Consider the following 16430-nt stretch of genomic DNA (forward strand, 5'->3'; position numbering starts at 1 on the left):
TAAGATTTTTTAATTATTTTTACACATAATTGAATGTTATAAAGCAAATATTTTCGTATTCAAAATGTTTTAAAGCTAAGACAATAGTTATATACACCTTGAAGTCAGAATTTCAAAAGTTGCTTTTATGATTTTTTGTAATCGATTTATTTTGGAATTTTTAGCCAAAATAGAGAACAATTTTTGAGATAAAAGAAAATATGAATTATTCTTTAATTTATTTCTTGTAATCAATTCTACAAATTAGCTGTTATTTACGTAAAATCGAAGGTAGATTTTTATGTAAACAAAGAAAGATTGTCAATTAGTAAATTTCTTTACTTTTTTATTTTAGTTACTGAATTTGCCAATAGATGTCCATAGCGTCGCAGGCCCCGTGAATTTACTGAAAACGGCAGGCCTATAATGAATTACGATGGATATGAATTTTAAATCATGATAAATATAATTTAATATGATTTTTAACTTTAATATTAAATAGAGTTCTAGTTTTATTGAAAATTTATCGATTATATAACATCTTTGTGTTACGATATCATTCATTTATTGAAGCTATGAATTTAAAATATACAATAGATATGGCATTAAATATAATTTTTCAGTATGACATTTAATAAATTTAGCGTTTATTGAAAATTATTTGATTATACTCAATAAATTATACACAATAATTCATTTTTTAGGATTTATTTTAGGCTCGTATTTCCTCGTAGCTAATGTAAACAACGCTAGATAAGGTAGCTTTCGACTCTTTATTTCATGTAATAAATATAATATTTAGCCTGATATTGTAGTTGCATTTTCTATATAGTAATTGAAATTGACCGTAGAATGACGTGGTGTACCCCAGAGAGTGGCATATAACCTAAGAGTATGTTAAGCTCTGTCCTGTATACTAGCCTAGCTTAGGGTAGATACAGGGACCCTAGTCTGGGTCAATCTCGTCCTCCAGTCGGAGGTCAGAGACTCCCCTTAATTAATGGCGTTTCTTCCATATCTGTCTGTCTGTCTGTCTGTGCGGCTGGAGACATAAGTCTCAGAAGGGAGAAAGAGACCAGGCTCACATGAGGGCATTAGGCTAGGTACCTCAGTGGTGCCTCTTCAACCTTTTTGCCCATGCATTAGCCTAGCTCCTAGTGTCTGGTCCTTGATCCTGTAGGGTAAAATATCAAATGGCCTGCCTCTACTGTAATGCGACCACCTTCCCGAAAAAGTTCTTTAATACATCCTGTAACCCAAGGTAGGCATTAGGGCTAGTCAAGAGCCAGCATCCTTTTAAGTACTAGGGTAAAACACCACGGCAGGCCAAACAGGCCACCTACAATTAACGCTTGCCACCCTCCGAAAAAGTACATTATAACGCGTCCTGACACCGGAGATGGGCATCAGTCGCGACTTGTTGTTGGTGAGAAACGGAGCTAAAGACCTCTACTCTCTTTCGAAGTAAGTATTTTTTTTTTTCTCCAAAGTTAAAAATTAAGGCCAAATTTTAAGATTTAAACAGAGGGTACTGAAAACGGTCTCAAACATAGTGCAAATCTCACCAAAACGCGTTCAACATTTTTACTTACAACTCTAGGTATTTAGAAGATTGACGCCATCTTGATGTTTACGGAGTCGCTTGTGTCAATGACTAACCATTTCCTGTGATAAATCCGCACACCACTTGTGCCCACAGACGCTGGGGCACTTTATCACAACAAACGGAAAACTTTTCCTCACCAAGTAAACAACTGTTTTTTGTAGAAGACGACGACGAAGCGTGCACTTCAATAATTTTTTAAATAATTAGTAAATACATCAATATTTTACATATTTATGATGATTAATTTGTAAATATTCGTTATTGAAAAAGTAACTCGATTCTGACTCAAATTTAAGTAATTATTTTTTGGAATTCGAACGTTCTTTCAAGTCCTGTATTATGATGTCACGACATCTTGACTTTCGTACTTATTGTAAATAATTGCTTTACTCAACTTTCTTGCAGAACAGTTTACCAGTTATTCATGCAGATTATCAGCTCTTCATGTAATTGGTATAATCGTAATGCGCATATATATCTTCATTATTTACTTTTTGGATATATGAAAATGTTTTACTGCCGGATTATCGCCGTAGTGTGACGCAATCGTTTTTGGTCAATGTGCCTCTGTTTTCGCACCATAAGAAATTATGGGGCCGAATTTGCAATGACCAGAAAGTCAAAAGTTAAAAGAGGAGTTAGCATTGAGGGGCATATGTTTGATTGAGAAAAATACAAATTTATTCAATAGCTTTTTTGTAAAAAATACTTGATTACAAAAAACTTGATTGACAACTAAGCAGCATACCTACTATGGGTTTCAGAGACAGTGCAAGCACGTTTTTGGGCAATACCTATTTCTGTAACGAACACTCGTATCAGAACGAGATTTTGTATAGTGCATTACACCTAGTGCCGTAATTTATAAGGGTATCGTGAATCACTAATTGTAAAGAATAACGACACTTGTCCTTGTACAGTAAGTTCCAAAACTAAAGCGACAATTTTCAGAGGATTTCGTTCGAAATTCACTAACTGGCAACTATAACTCTTAGCTGAAAAATTAATTTTTTTTCTACAGTGAAAGCTCTATCAAGCAAAATAAAGCTAACATAGATGCACAAAATAACAAATCTATGATATTTATAACAATCATAAGAAAAATTACTGTAATAGTTATTATTTTAAAGTATAGTAATTACTTCAAACTATAGAAACGAAACAATTTGAAATTCTCGTTCAACACAGGATTACCAACGTTACCAATGTATATTTCGAGCAATGTGGAAACAAACATTTAATATCAGAGTGTATGATCAATTATTTTAGCGAAGATGCATAAAACCATGCAAGTATCAATAGAATGTAAAATGAAAATCTCCGTGACTTTAAACATAATCAACCATGAATGCACCTAGATTCAATAGAGAAATTGGGTGTGGTTGGTAGTTCTGATTTTTTAATCTTCTAGGTCCGAGCATAAAATACCATCTTCGAGAAAGGCTGCCTAACTGCTGCTGCTACCTTCAGGTGACTAGGCCTAGTTTCCGGCATAGCAAGGCTTACAATGCAGGGCCACTGTCTGTTTATTTAAGGAAAAGTAGAACCATTAGGACCGACACCAGGACCTGTCCTTGCACCTAGGAAACAGACTCGCTCAATAAAAAATAAGAAAGACGGTCGCAAGCAACCAGAACACCCTAAAATCACCACCTGGTTAAGTAGGGCGACAGTAGACCCCAACAACCCCGCCTCACCCTCTACCTCTACCTATACCCACAAACCTAACTCCACCTTTTTCACTTCAACTTTTACCTCAAATCTTCTAATCATTCCAACCATGAAATTTAAGACTGAATGTACGTAAGTGGGCGTATCATAAGGGAGTGATATCACCCAAATTCATATTTTCTACGGGCAACCAGTAATCAGTTCGATCCAGTCAAAACATTAATGTATAACCATAAATTTATGATTTTTTTTTGCGGATATATATATATAGTATATATATATATATATATATATATATATATATATATATATATTATATATATATATATATATATATATATATATATATATATGTATTTATGTATATATATATATTTATGTATATATATATATATATATATATATATATATATATTATATATATATATATATATATATGATATATATAATCACACCCGATCATGACCATTAGGCCTAGTGCTCGATTCTTAAACAGGCCTCTGGTTTATTCCTGACTAATAAAAAGGTCCTGAGAGAGAGAGAGAGGAGAGAGAGAGAGAGAGAGAGAGAGAGAGAGAGAGAGAGAGAGGAGACGAGAGCATAACAGGAGACACTCGAATTAAAATAATGCTTGCAAAGCATATTCACACTCCGGATCGTATGGACAAAAATAGTCTCACTTATGCACTAAAAAAAAAGGGTGGAAATCTACATAAATAATTGTTTGATGCGACCCTGAACGCAATTCCACAAGCAAAGATTTGCACAATTGAGGAATTAGATGAAATTATTAACTAACAAGCTGGAAAATATATTTCCTTGATTCTTGAATAGGCCTAACCATGTAGCCAATGCTAAACGCGCATATAACTTGGATTCCTTTTTTTTTTTTACACCAACTTGCGTCTTATTTATATTTCATTTAATCAGATACTAAACTTCTTTGTGATTTATCAAAAGAAATGATAATAACTTTCGATATAACGCTATAAAAGTAAAGTTAATTTGCAAATCATATTAGGCCAATGCTTATGCACTCGGTTCCTGCTGCCACTCATGGGTGAACACTTGATATCACACACTGAGAGCCACAGATGTTTCTATGGGGAAATTCGTTTTTTTTTAATAAACAATTATTGAACAAACATTGATCGTTAACTGGGGAAATACTTTCTGTGCTTCTACAGTTAATCACTGATACGTATTGTTAGATAAAGAGGATGACAATAATTGGAGTAAAATATACTAACTGGCAACCCCAAGAGTTCTAAAGAAATACGATCAATTCTGAAATTTTGTCGCTTCACTTCTGGAACTTACTGTACCCAGAGACAAAAACTCCATTATGCAGAAATGGATACGAACACGCGTATAAAGCTCCACCTACCCTCTCCCCCCCCCCTCCCCCCCCCCCACCGCCACCCCTTTCCTTCGTTTCCTTCTTCGCCTTCCTTTCTCTCTCTCTCTGTCTCTCTGTTGCCATTCGGTAGTGTTTTGACCCTCCAAACTGGGTATAAGACTACACACAAAACGTTGAAATTGGTGAAATTAGGCTATGTATTGGAAGTATATATACATAATTATTAAAGCAATTTTATCATTATTGCATTACTATGACAAATAGAATTCATGGAAACTGTTTTATAATAATGAAACAGCGTATGTGTGAAGCCTCCACTAATGTGGGCAACGATGATTTTGCCATTCTTAGCATGCAAACATTAAGCATGCAAACATTAAAGGTTACATTTATTTCTGGCATACGGTTATTAAAGAAATTCAAAATACTAATATAGACTGAAATCTATTAAAAGTGCTAGCAAAAACAAAAAACAAAAAAAACAAAAAAATATGTATATAATTCACTTCTCTGTAGTCGTTCTTCTATGCACTTATCCATGGTCATTCCTATATGGTTTTCGGCAGCCAGATGTACGAAAACGTTAGAAACATTTGATTGTATCTACTTTAGAAATATCTGTAATTTTTCGGGGCGGGGGGGGTAATTTGGTTGCAAAAGAGGGATAATATACATTGAATTAAATTAAAATGTTTAAATAACAAAGTAAATTTAAACTAAATAACAAGTAAAGTAAACAATTTTAGGGAATAAAACTTTGCAGTTTCATCGTCTGCTGTTCGTAACTCTGTGTGTGGCGCGCGCGCTTAGGACCAGCAACAGTAACGGGTTTAAAGTGCAATGTGGAGTGAACTGAGACCAAAATGTGTATAATAAAAATCAAATAAGCACTGTGGAGTTTCAGTTGTGATGGCAGTAAGGATAAAAACCGTCGATTACAAGGTAAGGAATGAATTCAGTTCAAACCATAACCCCAAAAAAAAAAAAAAAAAACGGGAATAAAAAACAAGTTTTCATACTTTCACTAATATAGGCAACAAAATGTTGTTTTATTGTGCTGATTACAACTGCAATCTTGAGTAAGATCAATAAACGTTACATATATACGCTAACATTGTTGAAATGAGTGCTGGGAAGGCGGTGGGGAAAGATGGTGGCCGTCACTGATCAGAACCGTCCATGCAAAACGTAGCCGCCATATTGGATTTCAAAACTGCCTTGAAAACATTTTACGAAGAGCTCACATGCTTATTTTTAGTTCGTATGGGGCTTTCATATATCACATTATGTTGACGAACTTGCAATCTTTTAAATGGTATGCTTAGAGTTGCAATTGTATTCTTGTTTCACCAATTAAATATTGAGTGAATAAAGAACCCGTCCACCGTGGTGAGGGTTGGCCTTCCGTGGTGTTTTACCCTAATAGGGGAGAAACAACCGAGAGGACTAGCTGATCCAGTCTTACTGATTACAGTTTAGTTGCCCGGGCCACGTAACACCATTTTGCCCAGTCTTTAATCACTCCACCAAGGTAAGTAGTTCTCGCAGACGACCCGAACCGAATCCACGAAACCGACCCGGCCCGAACCCTAACATGCAACAACATGAAAGCCAAAACAAACGGCAGCCATCCTGTTTGTATTAGTCCGCCGATTCCCTTAACAATAAACCCTTTAAAGCCCTGCCCAACTAATCTGTAGGAGCTCCACTTTTTTTTTACATTATTCAATATTTTTACCCTTGCCCAACTAATCTGTAGGAGCTCCAATTTTTTTTACATTAATCGATATTTTTACCCTTGCCCAACTAATCGTAGGAATATTTTTTTTTACCATTTTTTTTTTTAACATTCTCCGATATTTTTATCCATTGTTGCCCAACTAATCTGTAGACCTCTCCCTTTTTTTACATTCTTCGATATTTATTTCCTTCTACTTGGCCCTTAATCCATCCGCAAAGATAACTAGTACCTGGAACGAACCTTTCCTGACCCTGCCCGACCCTTCCCCGCCCTCAGGTCTGTTTCCTGCTTCTCAGCTTGTACAGTGCTACGATCATAAGTACCATGTCTTCTTCTGCCGATAATTTTTCGTGTCCCGCACACGTGGATTTCGCTGCCGCCGGAAGACATCTACATTTTGTGTCGCGATGAACAATCCCTCATTATTTATTTAATGAAAACAGGCCTACTTGAGCCTCGTCCACAAATTCCGGTTGTTCAGTTACCTCGGAAACAACCGTCCCCCCAAGAAAGAAAAAAAAATGTAAATGCACGTTATGTTCATTATTTTGCTGTAATAAAGCATGCCATTGTATTTCCCGCTAAGCTGAAGTCAGGGCCGCTCAACACATCCGAACATTTACGTTCGCTAGTAGTCCACGTGTTTGAACAAACAACGTGGCCTTGACTTTAACCAATGTACTCTCGGAAATATTCACTTTGTTTAGATATCAGTAAGGACATACGGTGCCAGCCATCCGTAAGGACAAGTTTTATTGGTTAGGTATTAATAACTGTTAACATCTACACAGGGGGGTCCAGGGGCGAAGCCCCCCGGCAGGTAAGACATGCAGACTAAGTTTGGTTAGGTTGGTTCATTTGGTTATGATCACTTCAGTTGGCCAGGTACCGCATTTCATGCATGAACGTTCTATTAGGCTAATAGCCCATATGTTCGGTCTACGAATGTTGAGTAGGGGGACAGTTTAGTAACCTAGGCCGGGAGCTCCTACAGTTTAGTTGGAACGGGAGCTCCTACAGTTTAGTTGGCCACTGGTTTCGTCTGCTAGGGTTTCGTGGTTTTTCGTGTTCATTGTCGTCGTTTGGTTAGCCTAACACAACGGGGAACGGGAGCTCCTACATTTTAGTTGGTACGGGAGCTCCTACAGTTTAGTTGGCCACGGGTTTCGTCTGCTAGGGTTTCGTGGTTTTTCATGTTCATTGTCGTCGTCTGTGTCTCCCCCCACCCAAAAACCCCGGTTTCCCAATAGGTCCCCCCATACCGTTTTCATTAACTTTTAACCAATACTCCTGTGTTCTCCCCAGACCCAAAAACCCCGCTTCCCAAAAGGGTCCCCCATTACCGTTTTTTTAGGTTTTTGGTTTTCATGACAATCACATGTTTTCAAACCTTGCGCCAAAACAAACCATCCGGCATCTTGTTTGTATTGCTCCGCCGATTCCCTAGCAGACGAAACCTGTGGGCAACTAAACTGTAAGCTCCTTACCCGCTTGTTGATCCACCCTCCGAAAAAGTACTTTAACGTCCTGACACCGGAGAAGGGCACCAGCCATGAGTCATCAGTGGTGGGAGCAACACTTTGAGACCTCTACTCAAATTTCAAAGGAAGCAGAAGTACTTTGTTCGTACACGATAAACAACCCTTGGTCCTTTACATAAGGAATTACTTTCGGCGTAGCTGGAATTACGGCTGTTAAATTCTTGAACAAGGTGGTTTAGGCAGTAACTACCGTGTGGCAGGCGGGTAGGCGCCAGCCTATGCGGATGTAGGCTAAACACTCCACTTTGCTTCTTTCGGCCATCTTCCGATGAAGACGTACTATTTGTGAGCTTTATACCAAATAGAGAGCAAGTTCGGGTTCTGTTTAAGGATCGTGATCTATCTGCGTGTGTCTACAGGAGACAAAGTTGGGAGAGCACACTCCCACTTGGGTTTTAATTACTCATTTCATAGGTCTCCACCCCTGATAGGTGTACGTGCTCAAGGAGGCACAGGCAATCATAGTCCGCAAGTCTGTTATCACAGGTTGTTCAATCGAACACTGTTGCAGGCTTGTGCAGTTCAAATTTTCAATTATAATGGATCGCTATGTGTTCCCTATACCTGGATCCATCATTAGAAAATAGATTGCAGGATGCACAGGGTAATCCCCGTCAGCTAGAATTAAACGATCTCTAGACATTGATAAACCAGCTTCCTAAATCCATCATTCTGATGGGGAATTTTAATGCCAAGCACACCCTTTGGGGAGAGCTAAACTGCGACTGCTAGGGTTTAATAATAGAATAGCTGCTTGACTTAAATGACATCACTTTAATGAATGATGGTTCCCCTATAAGACATGATGTTTGTTCCGATACGAATACAAACCATCGGTCCTTTACAATAGGAAGGTAACTAGCGGCAGCTGGAACGGTCGTAAGCTTTGAACAAGGGAGTTCGGTAGTTAACTGCTTGCCCGACAGTGTGCGCACCGCGCGACTGGGAGGTGAAGAACCACTTTGCTTTCGGCCGCGTTGGTGGATGGACGTGTTCTACATTTCTCTCTGCCCGGTTCTTCATCGTATGCTTTGTGTTTTTCTCAAACTTGATTTGTTTGTGTGTGTCAAGAATAACTGTAAGTACGTGTACTTTCTATTATTGTCATTATTTTTTATATGGATACTTGTGAATTGGAGCTGTCCCCTGTTGTTGTTGGGGGCTCTTACTTCTCTTCGCCCGAAGATTGCGTACTTCATCCTGTCCAGAATTTCCTCAGGCTCATTTGGGTCGACGCTGCCGGTGTTCCAAGTGCTGGTGAAACTGATGATGGTGGTTCACTGTCGCTAGGATCGCTGGGTGGTCAGCTCATCTATGTCACCAAGTAGTCTTTCATGCCTTCCACAGATGTGTTGGAGGCTTACAAAATGTTGTCAGATCGAGTGAATAGGTCATCTTCTATGGTGTCTCCTTCTCAGCAGGTGGATATCCTCAGTAGTTTGTTCCGACACGGCATACAAACCTTCGGTCCTTTTACAATAGGAAGGTACTAGCGGCAGCTGGATAGGTCGTAAGCTTTCGAACAAGGGGTTCGGTAGTTAACTGCTTGTCCGACAGGCACGCGCGCGCGACTGGGAGGTAAACAAATCACTTTTGCTTTCGGCCTGCTGGCGTGTAGACGTGTATCATCGCTCTCTGCCCGCTTCATCGTCGTTGCTTTCGCATGGTTGTGTTTTTCTTTTTCTATTTATATAGTGAAACTGAATTGTAAGTACAATCATTTCATATTTATTTCCATTGAATTCAATTGTGAATTAAAGGATCTTGGTTTCTCCACGTCCTCCGATTACCCAGAGTGCCGGGACTGAAGGGCGTAAGTGCGGGAATTCATTTTTTGTTTTCCCAGAAATGATCCTCGTATTGTGTATGCTCGGTGCCGAGGGCGGGATGAGAGCGCTCGCTCCGAGCTTATATTTTGGTTGGAAATGTGTAGATGAAAATCGTAAGTAAGTGCCCTTTTCATTTATATTTTTTTGACCTGTATGCTCGTTGCCGAGCGAATGCGCTCGGCACGAAAAACTTATTCTGTATGGAAGTGGAATCGCAAGTACAGTATTCTTTTTCATTTTCATATATTTATTTTGATTGTAGCAATACTCATTTTGGATCAGTTTCCGCTCTTACCCGGAAATTGATCCTTTCCCCTTTTTATTTGAATGAAGTGAAATCGCAAGTGCAGTTCTTTTCATTTTCATATTTTATTGAGATTGCATTATTTACTTGGATCAATATTTCCGCTATTTCCCGGAATTGATCCTTCCCCTTTTTATTTTGTATGAAGTGAAATCGCAAGCGCAGTATTCTTTTTCACTTTTCATATATATTTTGATTGCTCAATTCATTATGGATCAAGGTTTCTGTTCATAATCGGGAATGGATCCTTTTACCCTTGCGCTCGTTACCGAGGGCACAAATGCGCTCGCCTCCGAGCCCCTTATTTTCATTGTGAAGTGAATTAATGCAAGATTCTTTTTCATGTTATTCCTTTTATTATTGATTGCATCAATATTTATTTTGGTTCAGTTCCGCTCAGTCAAGGAATTGATCCTTATGCCCTTGCATTCGGTGCTGAGGGCACGATTGCTCTCGGGCTATTATTATTATTGTAGGGTACATGGGTGCTGTGCGGGGGTGGGGAACGAGAATCCCCCCCCCCCCCTGCTCAGCTCCCACAGATGGCCCTTCCCCTTCGGGGGGGAGGTTATCTGGGTTCTTCTCCTCGCCCGATCCGTCGAGCGCGGGGGAGGGCGCTCGGTGCCCGATGTACAATTGTATTCGGGGTCTTCCCTCTCGTTCGGTGTGGGGCTCACCCCCCGCGCGAGGGGACTTCCCCCCCCCACTAATCACTACTACTGTTATTTCCGCAGGTGCTATTGCCACGAGGGTGGACCTTGGTGAGGTATGGGCGTCCTTCGATTTGCAGGGCGTGCCTAGTGTCCAGGGGCGGCGGTTCTATGCCTGGGCCTGCTGCGGTCACCCATGGAGTGGTGACCACGACAACGATATCGACTCCAGGTGACGACGTCCCTCCTCACCTGGTGTACTCGCCTCACGTTGGTACAGTCTTGCCTACAGCCGCTGTGAAGTGCGTTCGCCGTACCGAGAGGTGGACGTGCCGCCGCCGCTCGTGGTTGCCGCGCTGCCGCGACCACACTTCCGCTGCCCTAGAGCTCGCCCCTGGACCTGCCGCCGGTACCAGGAGGTTGCTGGCTGCTGCTCCACCTCCTGTGTTTCCGGTGCTGCCTGCCATACCTGCCGATTCTGTACTGACTGTCCATGCAGTTGCTGCGCTGGCTGTCCCTGCCTGTTCCCGCGCTGCGCTGGCTGTCCCTGCCGTTGCTGCGCTGGCTGTCCCTGCCGATGCTGTGCTGGCTGTGCCTGCTGTTCCTGAGATGCCCATACCTGCTGACGTCGTCCCTGTTCGTGGTGGTACTACCCCAGACTTTGGTCTGTCTGTACAGGTGCGTCCGGGCCCTGTGGCTTCGGCTACAGCAGCCCCGGCTCCGCCCTGGATAGCAGATCTTACGTCTGTCCTGAGGAAGCTGACGAAGAAGAGGAGGAACATCGCCTTCATCTTCTTCATCGTCGTCGGCTGCCGCCTCTTCCCCTTCGACTTCTAAGGCTTCACAGCCGAGGAAGAAGAAGGTTGCCTCCTCCCTCCTAAGAAGTCTCCCTCGGGAGCTTCTCGGGACCCGTCTCACCTCGGTGGGACGGGAGGGTTCCTTCCGCTGGTCCTCCTGCTCCTTCGGGAGCGGGGCCCGTCTCTTCTTCCGCAAGGAAGAAGACTACGGGGACCAGAGGGGTACCGGCTAACACCGGTACTTCCTCGCCTGGTGTCAGTGGTGCTGCCACTGCATCAGGGTCCGTCTCGGCCTCTCGTTCGCGGGAGGGTACCGAGTGTACGGTCGCCTACCAGCGACCGTGCAGCCAGGAACCAGACCTCTGAGCCCGCTCAGCGTCAGGTTCACGGCACGGAGCGGAAGACTGGTGACAGCCGCTCACGCGACTCTCACCAGAACCAGCTCTCGCTCTCGCGGCGACCAGCTGGCTACCCGGGATGACGTGACGGTCCACGACCGGCCACGGGCTGAGGCTAGGAAGAGGTCCCCCCGTTCGCCAGTGCCAGCCACGGCTGGAACCAGCGACGTGACGTGCCGTGAGGACAAGCACCGGTCTCACTGTGACAGTGGAGCCTGCAGGTCGCCTGACCGTCGCTCTCCACAGAGAGCGATTGGGTACGGCAACCAGCACCAGCTCTTCTGACACTCGAGATCGGGGCCGCTGTGCTCAGTCCAGCCGTTCTCCACAGCGAGACGGTTCGACCAGGCCTGCAGCTCGATCGCCACCGCGGGTTGTGACGATCGCCTGCAGCCCTCCAAGCCTGCTGGTTCTGCCAGCGAGCGAGGAGGGAGCGTCAGGTCTGCCTCTCCCGTACCTTCAACCTCCTCGGGTTACACCGGGAGGAGCGAGGTATTGAGGAGTGATCGTGAGGGGTGCGCCCCTCATGATCCCACCACGACGCCCTACGTGCCAGGCACGGTTCTTGGACCGGCCAGGACGTATGCGCAGTGGATGGAGAAGACCGAGAGGGCTGTCGCTGTTCCCCCTTCTTAGGAGGAAGGTTCTCGGAATATGCTCTTGTTCGAAGGGCTTAACGGTCCTACTCTGCAAGATGCTGTGACTTCCGAGATCCAGAGGAACATTGCCGAGGTTTTGGCGCTGATTCGTCAGCACAACGACCTCGGGGAAGGATCGCCGCTCCCACCAGCAGAGCCACGTCTCGCCTCGAGTCGTTTTGGGGCCGAGAGGGAACCTAAATCGACGGTGGGTCCTGCCGCGATCGGAGCTTGCCGACTGTGTTGAACCAGGTAGTCTCTCGTCTCCGGACAAGAAGGCTCTCTCAGTTTCTGGCCGGTCGAACAAGCTACTTCACCTCCTCTACTGCGACAGAGGCGTTTCTCTACGTGTCTTCGGACACCGTATTTGAATACCCCTTCGGCCGGTCCTCTTGAGAGGTTTCGACCTCGACGAGGACTGGAATGAGTCGGAGGACGGTATCGGCTCTCTCCTGTCAGGTGTCGATCAGCCCCACCCAGACGACGTTCACAGTGGCGGCAGACCCTTACCTACAGTATGAGTTCGTAACCCTCCTCGGGGAAAACGTTTTCTCCTGACGATACGTTTTCCCAGGCTCTGAGAGGCCATCGCCGTAAGGCGATGGCTGCTCCTTTTCTTCTCCAACGGCTAGTTCCGCTGGGAATGCGAGCCAGTATCCAATTCCTCCCCATTCCCTCTCTCCTTACGGCTACGAGGGAAAGGGGAGGGATACTACAGAGATTTCTCTGTAAGATCCCACGTTAGGGCTGCGCTACCGGGGGGACCTTCGGTCCTACCTGACGTAAGCCCCGGTCGTTGAGGAGGGATCCTGCCCCACCTTACTCGATTTCTACGGGAATCGAGAGGACCACCAGCCGATATCGTTTGACGAATTACGGTGGGGGTTTCGCAGACTGCTTAGAATTCTACGGAATTTCTAGCGCACTCAGAGTGTTTGAGTTTTTTACGATCTCCCAAACACTTAGGCGAGACCACTGTCCAAAGTCAGCGAGAATCCCCGATAATTGTTACACGATAATCGGGAACCTCGCTTATGCTCGAATTCCTGTAATTTCTAGCATTTGGAAGAAGACTGCTGCTGAAAGAAGAGTATCTCACAGTAGGTGATTAACCTGGAATAGAGAAGAACAGACGGGAACTTCCAGTTGGCTTGAACTATCGTCTTCGATATTCTGTCCACCATTGAAGTTTCTTTCCTTTGCGAAAGACTTCTCCTTCACTCTCTTGACTAGAGAACGAAGGCGGTCGATCTCCAATCCTTATTCTCATTCCTCGAGAGAAAAGAATTTAGGATGGAGGTCGTGGTACAGAACCTACAAATATACTACGTATATTACCCTCCGCGACATGATTCTTTTAACAGTTTTTGAATTGTCCCGGGGGGTAGGTGCATACGTAGTTAACCTCTACGGTTTGTGACCGAGACGAATTGTATTTTAATTGAACTGCAACTCGGGGTTGCCTGCCAACCTCCCAGCAGTTTATCAGTTTCGATTTTAGATACTTGGTATTGTCACGAAACAACACCAAATCAGCTTTTGTATTTACCGAAATCCGTTTCGTTTAAATATAATTGCTCGAGCGTATTCTTTATGCTCGATGGTTCTAGCCGAACGCATTCCTTCGTGGGAAGGGATTAACTGGCAACTCAGATGACGAGTCACCGAGCGTACTGCGTATTGAACTGCCTGATAGCAGCTCAGTATCAGCTAGGTCTCGGAGATGCACTGTCAGTTACGTCTCTCTCCCTGGTTGATTGACTACCGAACCGTATCTCTTACCCAACAATCATCTGGACTTAGGTCTCTTGATTTAACGGGGATTCTCGCAATAATGAAGGACCATCTACTGCTGTTGCACACTCGATTTCATCGCCTTCGAGATTGCGAGAATTTCAACAGAGATATCTCTTGGAACTCTTCATCTTTCTGTTTACCGCAGCACGGTAACAGATCTGTACTATCTCCGCTGCATCGGACTCTGCGATAATGCGAATGATTTTTGCAGACATCTGAGTTTTGTCTTCAAATATCTCATATTCGTAGGTGTGCAATTATTCATTGTTCGTCCCGAATTAACAGATGTGTCAGAAGACATCGCCTACTCTCCGACCTGGACAGCTCTACTTCCAAATGTTCAGCCCATGAGAAGCAGTTCTTCAGGCAGTATTTCCCGTGTTTCTCATTACTGAAAAGCGCTCCACTTTTATTGCAACTACGATCCTCACCGACAGCAATGAATAGCGGTTAGCGTTCTCAGTCTTTGTAGCACAGGTTCAGAATCTTGAGAAATCCTTCTCTCGGTTCAAGCTGTGAAGACGTAGGTTGCATTTTCTGTTACACCTTCATCTTCAACGACGCATAGTGTTGTTTCTCCTTAGCTGAGAATCAACTATACTATGATATCTTGCCATTAGGGACCTCGTCCTCTAGAAGGGCAATTGACTTTCGCCTGTTGGGCACAGCCTTAAGAGAAATCATCACTCTGCCTTCTGGCATCGGTGACGAACAAATTATTTTGTTTTAGTCTCTTGGCATAACCCTTTAAGGCGAAGGTCACGTGACTTGGCTCTGTGCTTGGACAACTTGCCTCCTACCGAACGCAGTCAGTCGCTAGCTGTCAGAGCGCCCAAGTCAGTTACGAACTTCGCTGTGGTACTTAGGTCGGTTGTTTCCATAACAGCCTTTTCTTCGTCCTAAGGCGGCTTGTCACAGTACCCAAAATCCTATATCGACACCCCACCATTGAGTGTGTTCTGGTGTCCCTATACTGCCTTGAAGAGAGAAGAACTTCACTGCATGGGGAATAAAAAAAGGATAAAAGTGTGATACTATCGCTGCAAAAAGAGGATAGTACCATATGGGTACTGCACATCACCGAAGTCGAGCCGACGAGGGGTAGGTCCATTACGACCATTCCTTCTTTTCCTCTCTGAGGAAATAATTGCATGGACTTTTCCTGCGAAGTCAGCATTTTCCAAGCGGGATGGGGATTCGTGGGGACGCTCGATTTCGTACCGACTTCGTAGCGAAGAATCAGAACCCTTCGGTTCCTGACGATCGGTTAGAGTCCTACAATCCCCTCCCTAATGGACTTTCCCGACCGCCTTCGATGCGAGGATTGCTGCTTTGTCCTGTGAAAAAGGCGCGACCGCGCTTTCTGAAGAAACTCGACATCCCAGGCAGTGGTTGAAGACTCTTCGCAGCACCAAGATGACCTAGAAGTACACTCCCCTCGAGTTTACACAAGAAATTCTCCGTGGCGCAGGTACTGAAGGCAGGGGTCTGGTACAACCAGACCAACTTGGCACCTCCTTCTACCTTTTGGATTATTCCCACAGGTCCTTGATCGTTTCCTTGGGACCGGTGGTGGCTGCTCAACACGTTGTGTAGCTAACCCAGACCCTAGCAGGCTGAACAGCATCGAGGCCTGGTGTGACTGTAAGAATAGATAAGTGAATGAGAGAGGGGTGACTGGCTTCTCTTTCCTATCTTTTAACTCCCCCTCTACCTGTGGGTAAAGGGATACGGTCATCACCTTGCTGGAATAAGGACGAGATGCAGGTGAGCTACTCGACAGAGCCCCATCCTATCCCCTTTCACTAGGGAGGGATGGAGCGAATATCCACCACTTCCTCCTACAAGGGGGGGGAAGTGGATTGCCAAAAAAACAAGAGACAAACCATAACTTTATGTTGCCTCTTGCAAATAGGAACTTGTTTCTTGTTTGCTGTACGAAGAGATACGCTTGCCTCTCTCTTAGTACTTGGTCCAGAGGTCTGACCATTGATCCTGCGGTGCACACCCCGATCAATCGGACAGAGGCTTGGATCCCTCCCTCGCTCTGACGACCAGGGAGGCATTCCAAGGTTGGGCGAACACCAGTCTGTTCACAAAAGACTCCAGAATTTCCTCA

The 16430-nt window shown here is 44.1% G+C and overlaps 1 protein-coding gene across 5 annotated transcripts in view; it reads left to right on the plus strand.

Moving 5' to 3' along the window:
* Positions 1-16430, plus strand: part of LOC135220010 (uncharacterized) — a 397255-nt gene that overhangs the window by 19298 nt on the left and 361527 nt on the right. The window contains exon 1 of one of the 5 annotated variants that reach the window (XM_064257301.1): positions 712-737. The exons of 3 other annotated variants lie outside the window; for them this stretch is intronic. The gene's annotated coding sequence lies outside the window, so the exon portion shown is untranslated. Of the gene's footprint in view, positions 1-711; positions 738-16430 lie in introns of those variants that run through there. One more of the 5 variants, XM_064257302.1, reaches the window with a different exon arrangement.

Source organism: Macrobrachium nipponense, chromosome 1, assembly GCF_015104395.2.
Source record: "Macrobrachium nipponense isolate FS-2020 chromosome 1, ASM1510439v2, whole genome shotgun sequence".
Classification (NCBI taxonomy): Eukaryota; Metazoa; Arthropoda; class Malacostraca; order Decapoda; family Palaemonidae; genus Macrobrachium; species Macrobrachium nipponense.